At 53.2% G+C, this 26,833-nt stretch overlaps 1 protein-coding gene across 1 annotated transcript in view; it reads right to left on the bottom strand.

The window, feature by feature from the left end:
- zfh1 (Zn finger homeodomain 1) overlaps positions 1 to 26,833 on the bottom strand; it is a 96,669-nt gene that overhangs the window by 4,992 nt on the left and 64,844 nt on the right. The gene's annotated exons all lie outside the window — the stretch shown is intronic.

Here is a 26,833-nt window from a genome sequence, read left to right as displayed (position 1 = left end):
ACTACTCGATAGCGACTCGATAGCGTCTCGGGGTAAGGTACTCGATTCTGCGCGTTCGCGACGAGTCGGAGCTACGGGTGAACTCAAGAGGAAACGAAAGTCGGATTGATGGTGTTCGATAACCTCCCGAACGCTTCTCTTGGATGGTGTGTCCGGCGTCCCGACGCTTTTGACGAGCACAGATCTCTACCGCTGCGATTTCCTACGAGGACGGCGGCGATATCTTGGGAATTCTGGCTCCCTTTGAACCTTGATCTCTTCGAATCTGTATTTGACGGAGTTCCTCTTTTCGCGCGTTCTCAACATGCGAGACTGAAGGTAAAAATCGATTGTAGGATCCTTTCTTCTGAACGAGGGGCACTTGTCATTAAACGACCAATTTCCTCGAGAGGAACGAAGGTGTCCATTGTGGGCTTTCCCCGTTGAAATTAGCGAGAACGAAACGACACCGGTAGCCGCCGTTCTAAATGAAGTAAACGTCGCGATCACTATGCGGTGGCGTAATCTGACGGTATGATGGCCTGGGAGTGTTCACCTTGCAGTCGTCGACCGACTTCCGTTGGTCAAACGTTGAACGAGACCTCAAGAATAAGTGCTGATATCTGATATGGACAGAAGCCTCGCTGGGCCCTCAACCGATACCACCCGAGCGAATGGTTTCCCGATCGATTGACTCGGCGATCACTCGTATTTCAAGCGAAGGTGGACCGGAAAGGGGCCGAGAAGTGGAATATCGGTAAATGTCGACCGATTCTGAGCGCGCAGGTGAATTCGCGCGAATACTCGAGTCGAGAAGAATTCGAGAGCAGAGTCGATAAGGGGAGCAGATCTGTGCGCGAGAGCGCTCTCCCCTCGACGGCGCGGCGTCGGCGGAGAATCGCTGGAATTAAGGTGTTTGCATCGAGCGTACCAGGAAGGATTCGGCTCGACACCGATAAACCCGATAACGTATGCAAGTCGGCCGGTCGACCGTCGGGCATGCCGATAGGAAGGCAGATCTACGGACCGACAAACAGAAAGAAATAGGCAAACCGACTCACAACAAACTGAGCGGTGTCATTAGCCAAAATAGAGCTCTGGAGAGAGCCGACCGAATGTCCATCCAACGTGCGAGCGAGCGAGCACCACTCAGCCAACGACTGAAACGACGGTTGAGCAAGTGAAACCTTCCATCAAAATTAAATGGAACACCACTATACTACTACGGCGACGACGACAACAACAGCGACGTCGACGACGACAGCGAGTCGAGCCGCGCGGACGAACGAGCGCTCGCGCCGAGCAGACTGAGCGAGCGGACTGTCGACCGACCCGAACCTACAAACATGAATCGATCCCGATCGTCGTCCATCTCGGTTCGGCGTAGTATCCCCAATGCGCGAAGTCTTTCACTGCCGAGAGTGAACGCTGCGCCGGCTTTGAACGACACAGTGGAGGAGTCTCTCTCCGCGACGGTTGATGACTCGGAGATTCCGAAAGAAATAAAGTCACGGAATGTCAGATAAAGCGCTTGTTCGGGGTATGCCCCGACACCTGGTGGCGATCTCTTTGCGAAAAGGACCGCGAACGGTAGACGAGGGAAACAAGTGTCAGGTTCTGGTCACTCGACAGAAGCGGGAGTTCCTCCAGTAATTTGAGAGTGTCGAGCGATCCCACCGAAAAAGGCCTGTCGATTCGCAGGTAGCTGCCGCCGTAGATGGACGCGCTCTCCACTTAATCGTTTCCCCACCGGCGAGCGATGCTACGATCGATCACCAGGTGGGTATCCTTAACGAGCCGTAATGAGGAAATATTCGCGCTCATTCCTCGAGAGAGACTGGAGCAACAATGGACGATTGATTGAAAAGTTTGGAAGACAACAGCGCGCGCGCGTACGAGAGTGCAGTAACCCGAGCAGCACTGACGGACGGACAGAGTGAGTGAGACCGGCGAGCGAGCCGGTCGTCGGTAGGCAGAGAGAAAGGCGCTCGAAGGAACGAGCGAACCGACGAACTCACGGGCATGCACGCAAACTGCGCTGCTCCAATCGGCGGCTACTATCCCGGAAAAAAGAAAATGATCACCGTGACTCCTTTCGCTGGTCTCCCTGCCTAGAACAGGTGCGTTCGAATCACAGGCAGAGATTAGATTTCTCAGTCTTCTCATCACGGTGATCACCGTTCTCTGTTCCTCCACCGTCAACTCGTTTTGTTTTTCTTATCAAGAGGACCCATGCGAATATGAGCGCGCGGACCGACAAGCAGGTCTAGACTGACTGAGGGAGCTCCCAGTCAGTGGCCGGACGAAACACAGTCATCCAGGCCGCCTTTTTTGTGACGCGATACGTCACAACGATTCCGGTTTCGATCAGGGGCGAGAGGAGCCGTTTGACACCGTTGAAATCTCCATAACTGGGATCACGGCGCCCCGGGGGCAAGAACTCACAGTTTGCGGCGTGGAATGCAAAGCTTGAAAACAGGGCAGGTCCGCTGCCGGATATATCCATTACGTCGGAATGCGTTGAACTTCAGATACTCATCGACTTCACCTCACGACGCACTTTCGTTTTCTGCGTGTCATCGTCCTCGGGCGTGCATATTTCAGTTCGATGCACCGGTTCATCTCTCGTACTCTGTCAGTACCGGAGTTCTCTCCCAATTAGGAGAGCACGGCACGGCCCCGGAATCGGTGGGCACATTTGGCCGGAACATTTGGCCAGCACATTCAGGCGGGACCTTGCCGGCGAAAATACCGCCGCCCGGAGGGCGAGAACATCATCCGCCGTCCTGACATCCCTCAAGCCACCCTATGCGGAGGGTCAACGCCAAGCGCTGAAGTAGAGCGCACTCTGCATCCGCGCCGCAACACCGCACATCTGGTACAAATACAAAGAGCACATCTTGAGACCGGATCGCATCGGCTCCGTCGGCTTAGTAAAGGGGGAGGTGATTTTTCGAAATCTGAAATTGGGAACAGATTTCCGATGTGGCACTTGTGTCTTGAGCAGTCGTCGTGATCTCGGCGGTGCAAAATTCCGAAAACACCTAAGCGTTCCGTAGCGCTCTCTGATCTATCGCGCCTCAAGGAGATCGATTCCCGAATCGATAGAGAGGGAAGCTCTACTTTTCCGGTGAACGGATCGACGTGCTCTGGGCGACGGTGGCTGAGCGAGATGCTGAATAAGAGTAGCAAAAGGAAGAGCTGGTTAAATTGAAGTGGATATCATCAGAACAAGAAAGAGATACCACCAATAGTGAGTTTACACACGCGCACTCCACCATCTGCGTCGTCGGAACGGTCCGAGATCACGAGCTCTAGCCGTATAGTTATAGTCTGGCGTCGGTGCCTGTTCGAGTGGAACCGGATCGTAGAGTGTGCGAGTTAGAAGACGCTGTCGTCTTGGCTCGAGGCTTTCTGTCTATGATTTGTACTATTTGGTTCTCGGTTGTTGGCACGTCGCTCCGGTTAGCGGCTCTCACTGGCACGCTCCGGAAGCTCATCGTCTGGACTGAGTGGATCGAAACTGAAAGCCGCACATCCTCTTTGTCTACATACAGCTGAATTTGAGCCGCTCCATATTTCACAACCTTCCGGTCGTTTACTTGATCTTCATTTCTGTTTTCGTGGGGCCAGGGTGAGATTTATTATTCGCCGGTTCTCGGCGCTCCAACTCCCACACGTCAGAGCGACGTAATTCCCTCGGAGGAGTCGGGAACAAGGGACACCTGACACGGCTGCTCCGGAGTGCCGGAAGAGACAATCGGAGGCCCGTACGGAAAACCGGAGGCGAACCTGTGTCTTGACTTAGGTATTTGCTCGTTTCTGGGAGAGATATCGGAAGGATCGTTCACCTTAGGTATTCCCTTATTTTCGATAACGGCAAACGAACGAGATCGGAGCAAGCCGGCAGAGACCGAAAAACCCATCGACATACGGTGCGGTCTGCGACGCAATTCCGGTGGCACAGACGATACTGGCAGGATACACAGGCTCGCCGTTTCCAACTAACTTAAGAATTGACATTCGATCGGAGCGAGATCAGAGATCGCGAATGATTCGACAACTTCTCACGAGAGCCCGAGCACAATGAGCATCGAGCGGATGCGCCCAAAGCGGTAATTCAACCCTTCTGTAGTGTCTCAAACATCATCATCATCCCTTTCGTCGAGCGTCGCACCGTCGTCGATCAACTCGACCGGCGGTCGGTGGAGCGCATTCCATTCCACGGTCGTCGAGGCTTCCCCGCACCTTTCGAAAACGTATCGTGATCAACACGGTCGTCATTAGTCAAGTTGCCAGCACCGGTGTTGTCGCCTCGTTTTCAATGGATTCGGCGAGTACGACGACCCACGATACCGATTCTCCTTTTCCCTTTATTTGGCAATTGCGTCTACCGCCTCGATGGCTGTGATTCGCTTTCTCTCTCTGCGCTCCGCGATCATGACGGTGTCGAAGATGATGATGATCACCACCACAGACTGAGTCATCAGAACAGAGCGATATTATTAATTTTGGCGGGGGCCGATAACGGACGGAGCCGAAACTGTGAGGCGCGACCGAGGTGGCCATCCGTCGCGAGAGAAGGAACGTATGAACGCTGTCCGAACGCGGCTCTCTCCGGGCGCAGGAAAGCAAAGGAATAGGCGTACCGGCGTTTTTCGGACGTTCGGACAGGCGGGCAGGAAGGCAGTCGGTCTGGTAAGCTGGCGTTTGGTCGGGCACTCAGGCCTCTTCGATGTATGAGCGGGGCCCCTCTCCATATTGTCGAAGGTCCTCTCGTTTGTAAAATAACACGTATATATGCTGCTCCCGTGAGGCGTAGTCCCGGACAAGCGTATCGGTGGCGTATCGATATCTCCGACAAGATTCGCCAACTTGGAATGTCCAGCGAATTTTTTTCGAAATTTCCCCGTCCCGCACGAACAAGCCACAGCAAACAGTCAAATAATCGTTCCGAGCTATTTTATTCCTCTCATATATGTGCATGTATGTCTTCTCGCTTCTTGGAAAGATCTCGACCAGAGCCAACGACGAGAGCGCCCGATGCTTCGCGGCACGATTGCGGGACCAGAAAGCGACGACGACGACGGTGAGCTAGCCACAGGTAGTTGCTGGCTCTGTTCCGGGGCCCTCCGTGCGCTCAAGGTGAAGCTGATTATGAGGCCACACCACTGCTTTCGAGCTAGGTACAAGGTGGTGCCTCCCTCCTTTTATTATGTTCTAAAGGTAGAAAGGGAAGATAGGTAGGCCCTCCTGGTCCTGCGCCGGCCTTGCTACCATCGCTCGGTGGTCTGCCTGCGCCGGACGGCAGGCAGCGGGCTGCGGTGAAGGTTCCCGAGCCCGGGGCCCAAGGCCTTCTTCTACTCCGCTCTCGCGACCCGTGGAGGTGGTCTCGAAGGCGGACCTTCAATGCACACGACGGCTCCGGTGGCCTGGACGCAGCGCATGCGCACGTCTAACGTTGTACCCCACGCAAATTGCGGCTACCAAGATGTCGGCGGGCTTCCGAAGGGGTCCAGAAACGCACGAAGGTTCTCCTGGCGGCCGCCCATCCTTCTCCTGGTTGGTTCCCTCAGTTCGCCCTTCTGACGTAGCGCCCTTCGAAAACCCCTGGATTTTCAAACAGAGCGAGAGAGAACGAGCCAGGAACAACGCGAGACAGGAAAAAAATCATACATCCGAATGGGAATCATCCAACTATGTCGGTTGGGCTCTTTTTCCTTCCTTCCAAGGGACTCCGATATCCGCGAGTTGGGCGCGACGAGCCCAGCAGCCAGGAATCGATACGCTTTCCGGTCGGAAGTCTACGGGGACTCGACACCGAACGCGTGAGGACGGTCACGGGAACTGGACGACGTTCCAGACGCTGTTCGTGACGTGAACGGGCGCGGCAAAGCCGCCGCCCGTCGACTCGCCTGGGCGAAGAGGCGCCATTCGTTTGAGGCGAGGCTCGCCTCTAGTCTTCCTTTATTGGCGGTAATAAACTTAGAGAGTGCCGCGTCACGACGACTAAAAGAAGAGTAACAACCAGTCGAGGAAGTAAGCAAGTGAGCCACCAGAAAAGCAACACCGGCGGCGGCCACCTCGATGACGGCAAAAGGTGACCACTGCTGCCGGCGAGAACGGTGGTGACGGCGGCGGCGGCACGGAGACCCACGCACTGACTGAGATTCCAAGGCTCCTCACTGAAGAGCCGCAAACGCTCTCAGCGGCTTTTTTTCCAAATCAACGACATCGCCGTTGACCACATCCGACGCCAACTTCCAGAAACAGCACATCATCTCCTCTGTTTTTAGTCGCTGGCATCGTCTCGCTCCCGCGACCGGTTTCTCGGCGAATCCGTGGAACGATTCGCGAGCCGAGGGCTCCGTGCCCAACAGACCTCGCCCCAACTTCGGATGTCGACGACTCATCATGGGAAACTCATGGGATGAATGAGGGCTCATGGTCCTGGCGATCTTCCCTCGTGGGATTCACATACAGTAGCTGCCCATGGCCTTCACCCTGCCGTTGTTAACGTCGACGGATCCCGCTCCTTTGGCGCCCGAGGGTGCGGTTGTTCAAGCAATCTCCAGCGATTGATTCGTGTACTGTCGCAGCGCTCTAGAGAAACCTTACACAGCTCGTTGGGGATTCAAGGGAACGCTCCGCGCTAACATACCTCCTCACAGGCCGGGTCTGACAAGTTCTTCCAAACAAACCCGGCTGCGAATGATCTCACGAGCAGTTTTACAACGGCAGCGGCAACCGCCCCAACGCTGACTGAGAACTGCAGGTGAATAAACCGCTACGAGCTCGGTGTGTGTCGGCGAGATTCTGAGTGAGACACTTTCCAGAATGACTTGCTGCCGACGCTCGAAGGCACCGCCGTGCTTCCCCATATCGGACGGATTTATCGCCCACACTGCTCTCAGAGCGAGCTCGGAGTGGAAATCTCTCAGAAACTCCCAGATTCCGACATGCAGTCTATTGGCTAAAAGCTTCCGAAATAGCGATATTATCGAATGGTTGCCGTAGCTTCGGGAAGGCGCCGAATCAGTGGCCTAGGTCACGGAATTGCGGTGCCCTCGGCCTTGTCTCTCGGATCGGGTTTGCCAAGAACGGATGCTACGCTCACTGTCCATCCAGGAGCGAGCGGAATTCTTGCGGACGCACTCGGCATGAGGAGCTGTCTCGTCCAACCGAACATCCGCTCATTCGCGTGTGGAAATTCCTAATTTGAGTCGTCTGACAGAAATTCAGAAACCAGACAAATATTTAGATCTAGCTACCGCCAAATGTTTTTTTTCGCTCGACTCGAATTTCGACGCTCCGAATTTGTTGTGCTCAAACTCGTTCCTTGAAACAGGATCGTTTGATTCGAAGTGACATGGAAACTCTGTCGATCGATCGATCGATCTGTCCAACCAGAACGACGACGAGGGATAACTTCGTCCAAACTTTTGTTAGAGACTTTGTGTCGAACGCGCACGATGGGTCGTTGACAGCCGCAAACGGCCTTCGCCGGGGAGAAGTCGATCGACAGCGGGCTCAGGTGATCCACGTGCGGGGGATATTTGCCCTCGAATTTACTGGCTTGCGCGTTCGCTCGCTCGCTTCCTCCCTCCCTCACACGCTGAGCGACTCACTTACTTACGACCGTCAGCCACCCCACCTCGATATCCCGCAAGTGTTCGGCTGCTCAGTTTGCCCGCGAACCTTGCCCCGAAAGGTGGAGGGTGACTCGACTTGTCCCGCTGGCGGTCTCACTCCGGTCGTGCTTCCCGCTGGCGTGGAGTCGTCTCCCGAGGAAAAATCGGAGCCGCGAAGGAAGTCCTGAGCGGAACTGTTTTTCGTCTGCCGCGAATCAGAGGGTCTTCAGCTGACGGGGCGAAGGCCGTCACGAGACTGTCACCCGAAAATCGACTTGAATCCACAATAAATCGACATGAATCGACAATAACGTGGACGTCGAGGGATCCGCCTCTCGTGCGGAGCGGCCAACGCGACAGGACTCTCGATCACGCTCGAAATGGGTCGGATTTTTTTCGTTACTTCTGAAGTCGACCAAAAACTTTTCAGATAATGACTGCAGAATGAGTGCAGAAGCCGTATGATTGAATATATCAGACGGATGTGATCGGTCTTTGATGGGAGGCGTTAGGCCCGCCGAACTTCCCACGGTACAGGTGGAGAACAGGTGGAGCCCCGCTCGGTGCGCGCCGTCCCGAAATCATGTTCCGGCATCAAGCGGAAGACATGTCACTGTCATCGAGCAGTGGTGAGACCGTCGAGACCTCAGCGGACGGGTCGATCGATTGACGAAGTCGTTCTTCGAAATTCCCTCGAAAATCCCGTTGACTCGAATAAGGAGAGCACGTTCCGTCTGATACGAATTCTGACGACGCACACCGGATCCGACCTGGAGTTCACCTGTCAAGCACCGACATAGGTGGATGTCGGTGACTGAACCTATTTACGTACGTACCTGCCAGAAAGTGGTGTAGTTGGGCCGTGATGGCACGCCGTCAGCTGCAAAAAGCAGCTTCACCAACAACGTGCACGAAGTATGAATGGCTTAGAGTAATTCACTTAAACTGTATGTTCACTCTCACTGGTTCATGAATGTCAGTGTCAGATGCTTGAACACCAACAACCAACAGCGGAAGAAGGTGAGCGCGCGCGAACGGGAGACTTCTGAAGACTGAAGTCTACTGAAGACGTGTGTCTGATCTCGACCCTCCGTCGAGACGAACTGACTCGTGAAGGTACAACCGGTCAGGCACTAGCCTCTTACCCATGGGTAAGGATGGCGTGGTGGTAGCAGCAGCAGCAGCAGCGGCAGCGGCAGCGGCGGCTCTGTGTGTCGGTGTGCTCTCCCTTCGAGACCGCCCTGTACACTCGGTACACTCTCCAGTTCTCTCAGAGAGCACAAGGTAGTACTCTAAACTAAGCGAATCCCTTTCCTAGACTCCTCCTATCCCGTTCGGATCCCTCTCGGTTACCCTCCTCGTTTTCTTCCACCTTTTGATTCTTCCACCGGGCAGGCGGCGAGCGGCCGAGAGGCGAGCGAGCGAGGGAGCCGGCCTGCCCGCCAGCCCGCCAGCCAGCCAGCCATGGAGATAGGAAGAGATCCCTTCCTCTACGTGCATGGCAGGCACCATGTACGCCAGTGCCACCTGGTCGTCGAGTGCGGAACCTCTCAGGAGTTTCAGGAAAGGTTTCGAGGGAAAGGGTCGGAGAGACTGTTGCCTGTCTCTCACTCCTGGGAGTTCCTGGGAACACCAGTTGGCGTTCGAAAGGCGACCTGGCCGCTTCGCGCTCCGGGGCTCCTCGTGAGGGCTGTTCTGCGAAAGATGACTTCAAAATATTTTGAGAAAATCGAAGAAATGAACGATACATGGTCGTAGGCACCCCCTGAAGAATTCCATCGATCTATCGAGTAGTTTTTGGCATAGGTAGGGAGGAAGAGCGCTGTAGACATGCGTCTCGGGAAAATCATGACCACTCGCGATGTCGAAGTCACCTCGAAATCAGGGACCTATTTAGAAGTGACTCTTAGCCGGTTCCGGCATGCTGTCCCCGCGTTCTCCAAGATCGTTCCAGGCTTTTTGAATGCGAAAAAACTCCCGAATCATAGGAAGAATCGGAGGGGGTCTGAATTCGGACGCACGGGAGATAGTTAGAAATTCAGGATGGAAATTCAGGGGAAATTCAATAGGACCTACGACGCTCACTGTCACAGCCTGAGACAGGTCGCGTGAGCCGTACCGACTCGGATCTTCCGAAAACGCCTCAGCCTTCATTGGGTGGGATCCGCGGCTCGAACGATGATCGGTGCAAACTAATTTTTGCCGTGTGGCAGCCGATGAAGAAGTGGAAATCAACAGACGAAGAGCTTCTTGCTCATATTCTACGTCATTCGGATCTTATTTCGACTGAATCATCGAAAGACCTCAGAGGGTCGCAGCAATCCTTGTTGATCGGCGACAAAGAGCAAAGGAAACTCGCCCGAGTTGTGGTTTCGTCCGGAGCACGAGTTTTCTAAGGTACGAAACGACATTCTTGTGTGTCCGTTATTCTCGAAGTGGTCGGATTCTGATGTGGACATTGGAACTCAAGTGTCCTTCCCAGGAAAAGCACAATCAGCACACAATCTCCACCCGAGATGTCGCCTAGAGGCCGAGAGGGCACATTTCAAGTTCAAGTCTGTTTCGTTCCGTTCTTCGGGAGATACGAATGCGCACGCGCGACGCTCACGAAGCCTTGGAGTCTGCTCTGCTTCCACCGCGTGATGATCGAAGCTGTTCGGTCAGAGATTCCGGCTACCACAACATCAGCGACAGGAGGCTAGAACGGGCTCAAAAACGTTTGTCGACGTTTGAAAGCCATGTATTGACAAACAGACCGTGCTGGCAGGCAGGCGTGTAGCCAGTCAGTGAGTTTCCATGCTCTCGGATTTCTCATAAGCTAAACACCGGAGGAATGTTGTCGAGCTGGTTGTGCGCGCACCGTGATGCTCGGAAAATCTCAGTCACAAATAAAACTTTCCCTCTGTCTGACCGAGAGAGCTGCGTCTCCGAGTGAACACACGGAGATTCGAACTCGAATCCTAGAAGATGTCACGGGAAGATTTTCCCAATACACGATGAGTCAACATTCATTATTATGGTTGAGCGTGTGTTCTTCGGAGCGGTGCAGTATCCTGCGCGTCGATCGACATGAATTCCCTAGTTTCGGATTCGTCTCGCGGGAAGGCGCCTGAAGAACATCTGTCCGTCCATTGCGTCGACGAAAACTCAATCAGACCCTTCCGGGGCAGAATCCACTCAGAGCGGATACAATCGAATGGAATCAAATCTCCTCAATTCGTCGTTACGCGCCTGCGTGGAAAGCACTCTAGGGCGTTCCGCAGAATTTTTCGCCACACGATATCCATCAACTCATTATCAAATGTTACGTGATGGCGGTTTCTATGCGGTCTTATTGCGAGAGGGAACGATCGAGCGAAACTCCGGATGACGGGGAACCGCGCGGAAGAAGCCGAGGGAACGATTCGTAGATTCCCCTACGATGCCTGAGTTCGCTCTACGGTATCCAGGGATTTTCGGTAATCATCGGAAGCGGCAGAGAAATCAAGCTCAGGATATCAACTGCCCTACAGATTCTGCGAGACCTAATCGAAACATACAATATTTCAGAAGCAAAACCGAGCGGTAGCGTTGCTTATCAGCTTTGTGAACATTGATTTCCTCGTTTGTTAAGCGACGAATGCCAGCGAACATTTTTGGCGATGCTATACGCAAGCACTCTCAGTATGAGGTGTAATTCTGTGTCTACTGTGCGAAAAGTCGCTGGTCGCTTATCGCTCGCGCTTGAACGGTCCTCTGTAAACACCGGACAGCCGCTAACGCCGCGATTCACCCACGGTCGGACCTGGATATCTGGAGGTGCGCTGATGACCCGTAAGGGGTTCAGTATACCGTGTATTGGCTATCAACTCCATGTCATACCACACTAGTATTGCGGCTGGTGCTGATTACGGCACCCTGCTCACTGAGAACGCGTTCCATAAAAAAATACATCTGATGGAAATTCTGATTACGGTTATGTCGTGGGTGGAAATGACGACGACCCGTAATTGGCATCGCTCGGATTCTGATCGAGTTGTCGTCGGATGAGCTCCGTCGGCGCAATCCCAACACGAGCTCGTCGAGACTTCGACAGGACCGTCGATTCACGACTGCCAGAGGACGGGTTGCGCTTCAAGACCTCAGCCCCCTCGACGACGGGCGTTCGATATCTTATCCATGGTATCCATCCATTAACTAGCTTCTCAAACCCTTTCGGGGGAGAAATGTAAGGTTCCTCGTTAGCTCGCCCTGAGCTTGATCTCTGAGGGAGACAGTTCTCCCGAAAGAATTATCTACATTTGATCGACACAATTACGTTTGATTCCATTCGCCCGTCATTAGAGTGAGTCAATCAATCCCGAGAAAGTCGTTAACGGATACCAGAAACATTACAACTAGTGTTCCTTAACTACATGCATAATCAGGAGCCCTTACTCAGTCAGTGTAGTGACGAAGTACAAAGTTCTCGCTAGAACTTTCCGGACGCTCAATTAACGTGAAGAATTCATAATGGGCCTAGTTGGCTCCAGGCTGTATTCCCGCTATTCCACCGTTGACGTCCGATAGCTGTCGCGTGTCAAGAAGGTTCCGTACGAATCGGAGGACGACGAAGATCTCCATCCAGATTCGTTGCCAAGGGACCGATGACCTCCGTGTTGCGGGGGAAACCAGTTCCCTGACAGAGACTGCGTCGATGTATCTGACATTCGAAAAGGCTCTGAATTTGAGGAGTCTACCGGTTTCCATCTCACACGCGGTTCGCTCTCAATGTTTTATGTCATTTGAAGGCGCTGAGCTGCTCGAAGATTTTACTACGAACAGGCCGCGTTCGGAAGCGTCGGGAAATGTTGCGCGTTCTTGATTTTTTCCTCCTTCCGAATCGGGCCGGTTAAAAGCACAGGCTTCCTCAGAGCGAACGGTTCGGAAAGCGTCGCACTCCGATTCGTGTTTATGAAGTCATAAGACCTGATGTCGACCCAGGGCCCTGACCAAAGCCCCCTCGCCAGACAGTTACCGGTTGCGGCCGGCTGTGAGTGATGGGTAAGGTGTCGCGGAGATTCCGCGGCGGATGGCCGTTCACAGTCACCTAGATAGCTAGCTAGCCAGCTCGCTCGCTCGCTCGTTCGCTGTCTACCTGCCATGCACCACTCTCTAGTAGGGGGTGAGGTGGCCGCATCTGACGTCAAACGAAATGAATTCTCGACCATCAAATCCCTCCGAGACCAGGAGTTCGACCAATCAGCTCAAGCACCTCGTCGGAATGCGTAGTTTTGATTGTTGCTTCATAGACGAAGGAGGGCCCGTTGGCAAACTGCCCGACCAGACGGTTCACCATTTCCGGCCCAGGAATCGAGGAAACAACGGGAATGTGCTGACTTGCGCGAGCTCGTGGAGAGAAGTCTCTCGTTCCCTTCTCTCGGTATCGGTGGCCGTTCACCTGGCGAGTGTGTTCGTCTTCTAATAATTGTCAGATCGCGAGATCCGCGGCTGGAGCTAACGAACTCCGAACAGGGGACCGACGGACGAACCGATGGACGGGACGACCGACGGACGTGAAGAGTAACAACAACTACAAACCAGCGACGGCTATTCGAGTAGTAAATCGGACTCGGTAGCTAACCCCGAGGTAGTCGAGATGCTTATCGGCACGAGAAGATAGGTACGGGCCGATGGGGGTCGCGTAAATTCACTATCGCAGCTTGTTCGTCGTTACCTTTATCTACTAGCGCTATTTAAATCATTATCGACTCTTTGACTCGGGTCCTCCCGATCGAGCAGGTGGCGGAAGAGCTCTCCGAAGCCTCTGGAATATCAGTTGCAATTCACGATCATCTGGATGGAAGCTTCTATCCCACGAGGCATGTTCAGAGACATCGCATTTATCGATGTTGCTCTTCCAGAGGGATCCCTCGAGAACGCCTAATCTCCGCAGCCCGCGGTAACCCTTCGAAATTCGGAGCTTGTTGGGGGCCGTTGTTTTCGTCGGCGGCAGAAATGACAGCTATTCATCAGTCTGTAATGACCATATGTGTCCCCGACATGCTTCGGCAGTGTTGTCGCGTCAACACAGACGCTTCGAACGACTAACCCAATTCTTAGGCGAGAGGTTCGCTGAGAAGAAACAAAACACATTCTCGGTTTTTTAGCTCCGAAATCCGCCACTTGTTTCAAACAATAACCGACCGGAGGACTGATTGACGTTTGCCCTGCTTTCGGGAAACTCACAAGGTGCCTGCGATCGGAGACCGGGAAAGCAACGGCGTGGGAGCATTCTGGAAGAAATATTCGTGAATCCACCGCCGCGTCGCCGATCCGGTTCTACGGAACGAAAATCACAAGATCGAACGGAGAACGTTCTCGTTGGTCATTTTTCCGCGAATTCCAACTCTGGCGAAAGTCTTTCTATAGAAGAGTCCGACCGTCGTCTCGAGAGATTTCAAAGCTCACCCCACCTGTAGCTCATCATGAGTCAATCAACGCCCTTTGAAGATGAGAGTATTTCGAAGGCGGCTCTCGTGTGTCGTCAGAGAGCTCTCGTCTGGGGTTGCACTTCAAATGCCTCTCTTCCGCCGATACTCCAGCCGAGAGCCGCTCGAAACGGAATCTGGTCGTTCGAATCGGAGAATTCGGTTCTCGTCCCATATGTGCATAGGATTCTTTATATTTGGAAGCACCTCAATATAGGTTCAGAACGTCGTCAGCCAGGCAGTCACTGAGGGTACCGCGATCCCTTCGCCGTGCCGCCGTCCTGTCGATGGCTCCCATATGCTGGTCGGCTGCTGGCTACGGATGCATGGGGTGCAGCAGCGGCAGCAGCAGCACGGAGTGCAATTTGTCGTTCGTCTTAAACAACAAACTCAATATACGGCGTCGGCAGAACACCAGTGTGTTTGTGTGAGAGACGAAGAGGCCGATATTCGAATGTCTATTTTCCATATTATACGGCGATAACGAAAGAGTGAGCAACGGAGGGGACCGGGCGAGAAAGTCGAATGTAATTTATGGTCGAAGACGGTAGCGGAGTATGTCCAGCGACCATCTCTTATCTCCTGAGCTGAGAAGCTCCCGGCCGATGCCCCCTCCCCTCGCGTGGAGATCTTTTCGATGGAATCCCCCCCTTTGTTCCCGTTTCGTACTCCGACTGGCTCGCCGGCCGGCCGGCCTGCCTGCCTGCCTGCCAGCCCTTGTTAAAGCAAGAGATCTCATTGTTATTATGCGGAAAGAACGAGAGGATCTCAGTTGAGAGCAGAAGCAAGCGAGCAGAATAACCTAACGACTCGATAAAACTGATGTGGATAAATCGCCTTCCAACTTCAGTGTCCCGCTCCCATATCTCGAATTAATTTCGGGATTAAGAGGGACTTCTCTTCTTCAGTCACTCCTTAAGAGTCAGTGACGACTCACAAGATTGTCGGACATGTCACCGGACAGACGGAGAAGAAGAAATCCCCACCCGGTCCGACCTAGATCCATGACGAAGCTATCGGGACCTCCTCCGTTTAACAGATAAACAGCACCGACGTTGTTTTCGCGACGATCTCCTCGAGGAACGATTCCGAGAACGTCGACTCCCGACACGCGATTGAAACCTACGATATAGTTTGGGTCGTTGACCAAATCCTTGTCGGCCCCCGACAGAATGAGTGAAAGTGTCAAATGTATGAGGCGTTAACCGGAATTTGTTCGATGCGAACGCGCGTCCGGGTGGGTCAATATCTGACAGTCAGGGGCGACCGCACATGCCGCAGACGCCTCGGGCGCTGTGGCCTGTCTGGTCGGAGTGACTTTTTTTTTTGATAATTTCTTCCAGAGCGCATATCTGTCCCTGCGACGGCGTCCGACGACGGCGTCCGACGCCGGTGATAACCCGCGCCCGAACACGCGCCCACAGATAAAATATTCGATATTCGGAGCGATAATTTGATTTGAATGAGACAATAAAATGATTCCTCGTCTGGCTCGGAAACGTATGCGGGTTTCAGTTCGACATGTAGGGAGATCAAATTCTCTCGATCTCAAACAAAGCTCGAACGGAAATCCGCTCGCTCGCTGCTCGTTTCGAGAAACCATGTTTTGCTGATTTTGTGTATCAAGAGAATCAAAATCTGAGAAGTCGCATTCCGAGCCGGAGAGGGGCAGGAACGAGCAGCAGATTTGAAGTGAGAGCGTCTCTATTTTGTCAAGTCCAAACTCGTTCGATCAAGATGCGATGAATTCCGCGACGCAACCTGAAACATAACCGGCGCTTGTTTTTGTAGCCGGTCGGAGCGCTGTGAATGTGGCAGTTCCATGCATTTCCGGGCGAACTTTAGATGTTCTCGAGTCTGAGGGAGGCATTGAGCAGAGAACTCGATTTTTTTCCTACTCTGTTTCCGCTTTGGGATCGCACTGGAATCGAAACCTGTCCGCTCGTCGTCCATAGACCGGGAGACCTCTCTCCGTAGACCTCCGTTCCTCGATGGAAATGAATTCTGCCGCGACGGCATCAGAACGAGATTCACGGGCAATAATCGGGGGGCCGGTAAGCCCACGAATTACGAATACGGTAACTTGCAAACGAATGAATTTCCCTTCCAACAGACCCAGTCCATTGCGTCATCTGGAATCGGGTTCCGATCGAGTCGAAGATCGCTCATTCTCTGATACATAGCCAGCCAGCCAGCCGTTCAGTAAGTCAGTCAGACAGACGACTTTCCCGCAGACGGTTCGACGCCGAGGTTTTCCTCTCTGCAAAGAGATATTCGACGCAAAGGATAAACTCGGGCATTTTCAGAGGCGAGCAAATAGGTTCGGACGAATATGACTCTCCAGGACGTCGGAGACTGTTCGCTATGGAGCTGGCCTCCACTTCGTAGATCTCGCGCGACCTGCGACCGAGCAGCGACCACTTCTCGGCTCGAGCTGTGTTCTCCGCCAGCAATGGATCATTGGAAACCTGAACGGACGTATTCCACTGCTTGAATTTATTGTTTACCTATCGTTTGAGCTTTTGGTATCGCGCCGCCTGTGCACTCGCATGGACGAAGACTCGACGAACAAGTGACTAATGTCACAACAACGACATTCTGAACGAGCCATTGAAGCGATGTTTATTTGCTCGTTGGTTTCAGTGAGCTACGACACTCTGGAAAGCGTCGGATCGAAGCGTCGCCACGCCACTCGATGCCAAACTCGAGTGACCTTCGAACTGACCAGTGTCGCGCCCGCCCTGAGATGCGCGGCTTCCCCATCTCCGATTTGAAGTCCAGAAAGTCAAATACACTCTTGGCGGCGCGAAATGCCAAGATCTGAAGCATTCGGACTCGAAAGCGGTATTTCGCGGTCACCCCTCCGTGCATCAGGTCAGTGTACCGCTCAGTCAGTCGGACCCGCTTTGGTCGACCAGTTCTGTTTTTCCGCGTTGTTTTCTGGTCGGTCGATTCGGAGAGCGTGCTCAACATTCGTACACATGGCGATCAACGACGAGTGGCGAAGCGGCTCAATGCTTCGCTGAGTAGGTCACTGCATGCTCACAGATCCCTAATGTGCTACAATTGACGGAGCACTCGAGCATTTCATCGTGGGGGAGGCGCCATGTGCGAATGGGTGTCTGCGAGTGTGCACTTGCTCTCGTACACGTTGAATGGTTCGATCGGTCGTTCCGTTTGTCCGTGCGCCCGTTCGCTCACTCGTCCATTCCAACAGATAGGTAGGAGTACTAATAGCATCGAGTACGACACGCTTCGCCGATCGAGTTGCTACAATTAAACTTCATCATCACGATCAACACGCGTTCGACGATTGTCATGAAGACGAAGTCAAACTGAGTCGGGAAACAATGTACAGGGAGCGAGAAGAAGGGGCCTCAGCGGCATCGGTCAGAGGTGGAGGAGAGAGCGGCGGCGGCGGCTCAGCGGCTGTCGCTCGAAGCTGGCTCGAAATCTCTTCGAATCTCTAAGCGAATCTTCCCGGGATCTGGGGAATCGGAGAGATTTCAAAAATGAACTTCGATTTGATTTCCGGTCCCATGTACTGAAGAATTACGATATTATTTTTTTCGTTTCTCCCATCCGCAGAGACATTTCGCGCAACGTCGTACCTGGCGGTAATTTCTCGGAGCACCGATTTCCCGGTCTACAGAAACCATCGGACTCGGCGAGCTGGTTTCGAGTCTGTATTCTACGACAAAGAGGTGAATTCGTAGATACAATAGAGAACGGATTGACAGGCATTCGATTGCGGAGGGTGTTGGCCAGGTGTGGTCCGCTCAAGGGGGTTCGCAGGGGCGCAAAACTGTTTCTCATTCTCCAATCATTGCTCCGAGAACCAGAGTCCGACCGCGATAAAAAGAAAATCCTTTGTCGCATCCTGGAGTCTTTTTGTAGAACTTCCTCAAAGCGAGACGCGACGAGAGCGTGCGGCCAGGAGGTTCGTCGCGCCCCTCGCGAGTTGCGACATTGCACCTGCTTTGACATGATCTAGTGCGCGATTGCTTCTCGCCGGACGCCAGTCAGAAACTTCCTCCAACGACACGTTGAAAAATGACCGCGGATGTCGTTGAGATGCGAACGACTGTTTCGATGAGATGGGGACATCGATGCTGGCGATTGGATTAGATCTGGCTGGGGAAGAAAAAATTCCCTTCGAGACAACTGCAGAAGCTCCGTGCTCCCGGTCTTCACGGAATATCCCTCCGAATAAAACGTGACATTCTGATTATCCGATCGCGATATTCTGGAGTAGGCCGGTGACGCCGGAAAACAATTGTGGGCACCAACCGTAACTCGTGGACGGAGGAACATCTGGTATCGAGTTCCTGTCGTGTGAATGCAACTCTTTGTTTTCACAGGGAGAGTCCGCGGGCAGAAATTTATCAGGAGAAACTTGAAGTCAATGGACTACACGATTGCCACGGCTCGCCTGAGTGTTTTCGAGGGAGGCGAACAGAGATTGTTAGACTAAGAGTGTCGGATGGGAACAGGCACTCGTAGGCCAACAAAAATTTATGAAGACACATTTGATCTTCTCTGCTAGGCCTTTGGCTGCGTATTCACTGGTCGCTCGCCCCCTTTGCTTCATGAATTGAGCCTATTCGGCTGCTGTTCTCTACCACAATGGAAGAGCTTCCAACATGAGAGCGGTCGCGTTTGAGCGCGCGCGCGAGCAAGAGAAGTGGAAGTGTGAGCGCGTGCGTGCTGACCACTCAACTCACCTCGGGGCTCGAGGCTCTGGAAAGCAGTCTGGTGTTTGATGTGAAAACAGTCATATCTCAACGACGAGAGAAGCCAACGGTCGCTGTTTTAGAATTCGTAGTTCTACCAAGTCGTTTGAAGTCGCCCTGCATGCATGCGTAGTCTGTTCGATTCAGAGCGCCGTCGCTCAGGCAGAGGAGACCTGACCAAAACGAACAAGAGCGTTGGCGGAAATTGTGTCAGGTCCAGGACTGATATCGAGCGCGATGCCACCTAGAGGATCATGACCGCTGGACGAGCGTCCGGAAGTTATCGTTCGACCCTCGATATTTACGTTCGCTGAAATGTTTAGCTTCGAGAAGATGGGCCGGTAGACGCGACATCGAATCGTGCCCGTGGCCATCGACACCGTCAGTAATGGCGGTGTCGGCGTTCCCACTTCGCAGCGCTCTTGTCGACATTTTCTGTCTCGATGGTAAGCTTCGTGCAAGCTTCGCCTTCGTCCCTCCGGTCTCGGCAGGATGCTGGAGATGGCAACGGCGACCGCGACGGTGCTCCCGATGGGCGACTCCAGAGCCGCCTGGCAGCGTATAAAGGGCTATCGCACCGCATACGGTGAAAATTCGCTAAACGCAGTCAATCCATCCGGCGAAGCCGTTCGAAAGCCGAATGTTCGTTATCCTGGGATATCTGTCTTTGTAGTCGATGGTAGAGTTCCGCGTCTGCTTTCCTAGCTCTGAAATCATCCGGATGGGGGCGAAATAACTTGGGTTCGGAAGCCTTCGATACGCTCACGAAAACAATTATTTTACTCCGGGAGATGTCTCGGAACTCGTTCTTTACCGGAGGAAGGTTCGGTGTACGAGGTATATTTCTTTCGAGAGAAAAATTTGCATTGACCGAGTATTCAAGTTTGGCTCCAGACTGCGCCGTCGAGGTCGGTGATTTGCCGCCGAATCTTTCTCCGACTGGCCCTCTCTCCCGACCGCTCCGTTGCTTCCGTTGTTGAAGGCGGCTATCAACCGAAACGAAGAGCTGGTCCTCTGGAAAATGGTTTTCCTTTCATCACACCTCTAGCAAGCGCTCCAAAAAGACAGGAAATCGCTGTGCGACGGAGTTTCGTAGACTGAGAAGTCTAATGTGAACAGCAACGGATCTTCTTCGATAATTGGGAAGAGATTGCCAATCATTAGGAAAAAGCAGCGACCCGCTTCTGCTCTCTACGATCGGCGGAGGAAACTTGCCGTGCGTGGGTTCCCCAGCGAGCGGAGTTCCCTCCTCTCGGTCCTCTCTACTCCCAGCCGATGGGGGAACGGAAAAAAAGAGGTAATTGATCCTCGAATTGGCGTTATTTCAGGAAGCACAATTATTGGATAAAACGACTGGTGCCCAAGAACACCGAAAGCAACAACGACTCGGAACGACATGGAATCTCAGACGAGATAAATTCGGACGGACCTCAAAAATAATTCAGGGCTGGAAAGGTGAGTCCGGAAGCACGGCGTGCGGCTTCCGGGAACCGCAGACTGGAACCGCATCTAGCGAGACTCTGTTTGGCGATCGCCGTAGTTCGGACTGCGTCATCTCCAAACCGCTTATGTTGGAGATTTACACTGCGACGATTTTGTCTACGATTCGTTTCCCAGATCTCTATTGCTTGATTGTGTCTGGGACTTATCGGTCGCGACTCGATTGAAATGGAAAATCGTCCTCCTCCGTCGTTCCACGTGAGTATACACGTACGTACATAGCTCACGCAGGCATCGGGAGGCGTAATTGTGTCCTTGGTCCTCCGATCCAAGTTGTCGGACCTGAAGATCGAGGAGTACGTTGATCCCATTACGTCCCGCTGATCGCTCGATAGACCGTATTTTTCTGATTTTGTTTTCCTGGTGTTTTGATCTTACTTTGGAGCGGAGAGCTGAAGAGAATGACTCGTTCACATGTTTGAGGTACACCACCGCCATGACCGCGAATACAACCGGCACTCTGACCAGGAGCGGCGGCAGTCATTCGATTTTCCTCCGAAGTAAGGTGGTCATTACCTATCGGATTCGAGCCTCGATGCTCGACATCGACCGGTGGGAGGGCTCCCCTTTACCGCCGACTCTACTTGACTTGCTCGACTTGTGCGTCCGTTTGTCCGTTCCACCGTCCGTGCGTCTATCGATCGGCGTTGGTTTCTCTTTTCTTCGAACACTTTTCCCTTGTTATTTCCTCTCCGACAGCCGCGGATCGAGCTACATCAAAACAACTTGCTTTCCGCATTCTTGTCCTCAAACGGCACTCGGCAGACGTGTTCGCTTCTTTCTTTTACCGCAAAGCTCGGGTTCATCGCGAACCTTTTGGCGCGTGCTCGTTCATCCGACAATTGGTTCAGTTCGATGGCCGACCGTATCGGGTTGCCGCCGATCTGACATTCCCGAAGTTAAAAATATATCAAAAAAACATAAATGTCTCTCGCTCTAACAGTCTAAAATTATGAACGTAGCGTGTTGCGGTCGGCATCTATCTGCCGCGGATGCTTAGTAAGCGTTGACACTCCGAAGGTGAAAAGGAAACCCATGGCTATAGCCTGGCGCATCGTTCCGATACGCTCGGCTCCACGAGCGAAATTCGACCGGATATGAGTGCAGCACATTTTCATATGGGGAAAAATGAACCTTCTGGCCAAGTCGTAGGGGAGGATGCGAGCGAGCGTGCCTGCCTGCCCGCCCGAAGGGGTGAATGAGATCGAGAGGGGTTCGGTGAGCTGCTCAGGAAGAAAATGGGCTCTTCTCATTCCGTGTGTGGGGGCGTTGACTTGAAGCATTTTAAAAAGGTGTCATTCGCAGCGCTTCGACTGTCTGGCCGGCTGACGACGGGTCGCTGGGCCTGCTTCCCTGTCCGCCGGTCGACCGTTTGGTCTTCGGTTGGCAGAGCCGTGGCTGACCCGAAAGGCGAGGAAGAGGCATCTCATAAAAATCGTCCTGATTTAGAGACACTGCCGCCTATGGAATTCGTTTCGCATTCGGTTGGGGAGGCAAGCCGCGAACTTTCCAACTTTGAATTCGCTTCGATTAACGGCACCTGTTGGAGATCGCACCGCGGGCGAACGTTATCGATGTCAGCCATGCGGGCTCTGATTTCGTGGATCAGGGCTTCCTCGGAAGACTCGTCTGGGTCAGCTTATCGCTAAGGTGACCGTTCGGCGGCGGCGGCGTTCGGTCGGCCGGCCGGCAAGCATCTGAGCAGAGGAAAAGAGCACTATGGGGACGTTGGGAAGAATACGGGGATGAGGTAATGCTGCCAATAAGAAGAACACCCGACTGGGGGCTGGCGGCCGGCCGGCCGGCAGGCAGGCAGAGTAGTCAGTTGTGTGGTTGCAGACGGCTCAGGTATTTGGCCCAACCACCTCAGCGAGTCCCTGGAGTCCTAGAAGGTAATAGTCCGCTCCTTCCATGTCCAAATGCCCGTCTCTTTCTCCCTCTCGATGTCTCCCTTCCGTGCAGCTTCTCCGCCGTGTTGTGTGCAATAGGACAGGGCTTTCTCGAGCGGAACCAACTGGTTTTTTTTGTTGTCTAGCCGGCAACAACTCACTGGGCGAGACCTCGATGCCCCGCACCTTGTCCTCCTTACGTGACTTCCGAACTCGCTATCCCGATACGAATTCGATTCCTCTCCTCGACATGGTATCTGGTGTCTACATGCAGCCCGCATCCGCCAGCCAGGTGAAGTATTCGAGAGGGGGCGTTGCCCCGACTTCCAAGAGCCGATCGAGAGTTCACCTTCGATATTCCCTCCTGCCTTTTCGGCTCCCCGAGCTTCAACCCTCTCAATCGAGGGTCCAATGTGGTCAGGGTGCACACATTGGCTCTCGGTCCCTGTATTAGAGTCAATCTCCTTGCTTATTACCGATCCACTACTCAATTTCTCAGGTGCCCAGGAGCACGAGCAGCTGAGCTCGGCCGAACAGCCTCGAGGAGTAGTCCTTAGAGACTCGATGCCTCAGAGGCCAAAGGCATCTTCGGTCGTCGCTCTGCACCGAGTGTCAGTCGGACTGTGCTCATATAGCCGACCGAATATGAATGACATTCAATTATTATTGCTGCTGCTCGAGGGTGAGGTATGTAGTAGGTGCGTGATGACGAGCAAAACGAATTCCGTCCGTCCGTCTCCATGCATAGCTGGCCGCGGAAGCTTTTTGCAACAACCGCGCCCGCGTGGGCCGGCGGGTGCTTGTGAGTATGTTTCCCTGCGTGTGAGAGTTTCAGAGAAAAATCCGACGAGAGATCTCGCGTCGTCAGGGAGAGAGAACCGAAGATTCTGTATACACAACGGATATCCTAGTGGCAATGGATGGCGGTATATTGTTTTAACATTATGCAGATTGCTTAAAAGTGCTTCCCTGCCTCGGGCCAGTTCAGGCAGCCAGCCAGGCGAGCCGACGGATGGACAGGCAAACGAACAGGCAAGCGGTGGCCAGGAAAGCACTGCAACGAGCGAGCGGGCGGCTTTTTGTGGTCAGTCTGAGCGGGGGCAAGTGTGAAGTCCTCATCCATCTCGGAAAAACCTCCTCGAGTCCCCCGCGCAACCTCGGCATCTAACCTTCTTCTCGATAGCCCGATTTGTTCGGTGGCCGAATATCGTCAGCGATTATTTTGCCCGCGCTCCGTGTACCGCGCGTGATCACTGCTGAAGATCCATTCGAGCTTCTTTCTTTTGCCCAAATCGGTGGAATCACCTGATGTGTCAGGAAGCGATATGACTTACTGTAGACGCGGAGGGATTCCCCGAATCATCGACGCCGGCCTGATTCGGATGAAATTCGGGAAGCGAGGAGAACCCTACGTTGATTGTGCAATGAATGAATCACGGCAACAGGCGCCTCTGATTCACAATTTGGGAAATCGATAAATTCCTCAGCGATTCGCATCAATGTGGTGAGAGACGTCCTCTAAGCAATAATTCGCTTAGCTCTGCGGAACAACCGACCTTTTGATCGGGTAGAATGTTCGAGCTGGATAGCCATATCAACGTCTAGGGGGAGGAAAACTGTCGGTGGCGTACCGTCTGTTATCCAGATAACAAGCACGAGCCTTCCTATGCGGAGCTCGACCCAAGTGTTATTCTGGAAGGAAATCGCCATTGAGAAGGCAACCCCTAACTTGAAATCATAATCACAATCACTCAGAAACTCCTTACCGTGACTAGCGAACTTCCAGACTGGCTAATCGGAACGGAAGAATCGAGGCTACGACCGTCTAACAATATGGGCAACTCCCGTTAGGTTAAGGTAGAAGTTTTCTTTTCTTCGGGCTCTTCCGTCGGCAAACACAGCGATCTCAATCGAGCTCGTGGGCTCGTTCTCGGAAATATTCTCCTCGGTGATAGAGCCAGCTCACGGGTGGATAGTTAATTGAACCATGAGAGGCGATTTTTTAGAGAACACCTCAGAGTTCCTAGGCGCCGTTCTCGGATGGAGGTACGAACAGCCATTTTTATGTCATCGTGAAAATGCGCAATCATTCTGAGAGCATTGTCTCAAGGCTGCCGAGAAACGAAATTTCAGCATCAACCCTCTACGATGCCCCCGGTTCTTGCGGAGAACTCCGATTTTTTTCCATTCGCGAAGGCTCGCTTAAAAATGCCTCAAATAACGAGAGGCAGGGCTTGCGCCCTTTCGAGGAGACTCGCCCTCACGTCCTGATTAGTGATAAGTTTGAAGCATACCAGCCTGCGCCTTGCACTTAACACATGAGACGAAGACTCCGGCCAAGACTCTTGATAATGTCCGTGCGTTCATCTGCCTTCCGGTGGATTCGTTTATATGTCCGAACGGGAACGATAAAAATTAGGGGGATCTGCGAAACCCTAGTACGAAAAGCCGATTGTTGTTTCAGATCATCCCGCGTCTGCGCTTCTTCGCTCTCGTCAGTCTCGTCGACCACCACCAGCACCGACATCGATGCTGCTGCTGCCGCCGCCGCCGTCGTAGCTTCTGCTGCTGCTGCTGTAGTGTACTCGAAGGCCAGTGCAATCGCACGAGAGATATATACAAGAGATCGTAAATCTCCACTTTCGATAAACAACACAGATGCCCTCCACTGCTATGTCCGGTCTCTCTATTCTCTCATGCCCAGCCTCAGTCGGGCATCTTGTCCCTCGCGCCTTATCGATATTTTCTTCGTGAATTATCACAACTTATGATTCGATCGGCCTGTCGAGATTTCAATTTCCCTCCGGGAGACCTATCGGATCTCGGATGCGCACTTCGGTCAAACGGCTGCGGTCTTATTTCGCGGGTCCGGAGAAATTGATCAATCAAAATCGGAATCAGACCCCCCCTCCCTCGACTGACCTCGAAGTCGGATCCTTCAATCAATCCTCCATTACAGAGAAGGGATCATCCCGGAAGACGAGAGGGGTGGGCGGTCGCACGATTTTCGGAAAATCAACTCCACCGATCCTAGATCAGAGAGGGAAAGAGGAAACGCCAAAGTAAACGACAACGATCCTCGTGATGATTGCGAGGCGAACGTGTCGTTTCCCGACCGTCCGTCTATCCGTCCCTCCGCCCGTTTATCTGCGTATCTATCCTGGCCGTCGGACGGTGATTCCACACGGTTGCGACTTCGCGAGCTTCTTGCTCAAAAACTCCTCCTGGCCGCTTCTCCTCGCAGTCGGCTGCAGCCGACGTAATTTGAAGTTATTTGCATGATCGCTTGCGATTTCGCGACACTCCGCCGGCTCCTCGGCTTCGTCTCCTTCTCAATCCGCCTTCCTATGCCGTCGTCGCCGCCGCCGCCGCCGCCGTTCCCACGAGTGCTCCTGGAGCCCGATCTGCCCTCTCTTTTCGTTGTCTCTGCATGCGAAACTGCATTCGATGCAGACCCCCCATTTTTTCGACGGCTACTACACTTGCTCGATACTCTTTCTATTCGCACCCTATCTCGCCTCGGTAGTCTCCTCCCCGCTCTTGCTCTCGTGTTTCCCATCCCCCGACTCCTCGCAATCGAATGAAATCACAGCTGAGAGATGCTGGCCGCGGCGGCGCCAGCAGAGTTATCAACGAGATTACCCCGATTCATTCAGATATCGCGCCGTTGCAGCGATCGCTTGCGAAGGTTGTCGCCGCCGCTTGCGGAAATGTCATCGAATCATAGCCGAGTGTCTTTCAGAGGAGGTCCGAGATCAAAGACTTCGTAGCTTCATCGCTAGGCAGATATGACTGCACGGGTTCAGACTCTGGCGGTGTTGTGGCCGTTCTTGTTTTGTTGTGCGTGCACCATGTGTTTACTGTTTTATGATCTTCATATGGAATAATCCTCGTGTGGCCGGCTAATAATGGTCCCTATATAGTTCGGAAGGCATTGTATTGCGGCTGAGCTCTCCGTCCGCTTCACACTCCCCGCTCTCTTAGCCGACGCTTATTGTCGGATCGTATACGCTGAAAGGGCGTAGCCGGCGCGGGCAACTGTATATAAATCCGTATACACGGACATATATAGATTTTTCAATACTCGCCCCGCCACGTTATTATTGTTAATATTATTACAGTTTTACGAGCTCTGCTACACCCGCCCTCTCTTTGACGATCGACTAATTTTGTAAGACCACTCGAATGTGCTAGGACCTCGATCAGTTGGTGAGACGGCTGTCTGGACTTGGATCTTAGATCATTCTTCGTTGCTAGAGCTCATTCTTCTGAGTGAGCCCTCACCCAGCTTAGTCCAGCAATAGATAATTATGCTCCGTTTGGAGAAATTCGGCTAAGCGCGAGATTTTCTCCTGCGCCCTATTGCCGCTATCAGTTCGACAACTGCACCGAAATCGAATTCCCTCTCTAAGCAGAATATTGGGATCCGGGAGCAGGTACTCCGAATCGTCCGGTAAGACCATCGACAATTTCGATTTGAGTCGCTGGATCCCCTCCAGGAATCTGGAGCTGCTACCCGATCGATGAACTCCGGAGCATCGATGCGCGAGCATCGTGCATGGATGATCCTTCCCGACAAGTGCTCAACCCTTTTGTGACGGATGCTCCCTTGTTCCGACTACGGCGCAATGGATGATCCGAGTGAGGGTGTT

Source organism: Galendromus occidentalis, unplaced genomic scaffold (genome assembly GCF_000255335.2).
Source record: "Galendromus occidentalis unplaced genomic scaffold, Mocc_1.1 scf7180000077536, whole genome shotgun sequence".
NCBI lineage: Eukaryota > Metazoa > Arthropoda > Arachnida > Mesostigmata > Phytoseiidae > Galendromus > Galendromus occidentalis.
The sequence above is the reverse complement of the archived record's forward strand: the minus strand, read 5'-3'. Positions and strand labels throughout refer to the sequence as shown.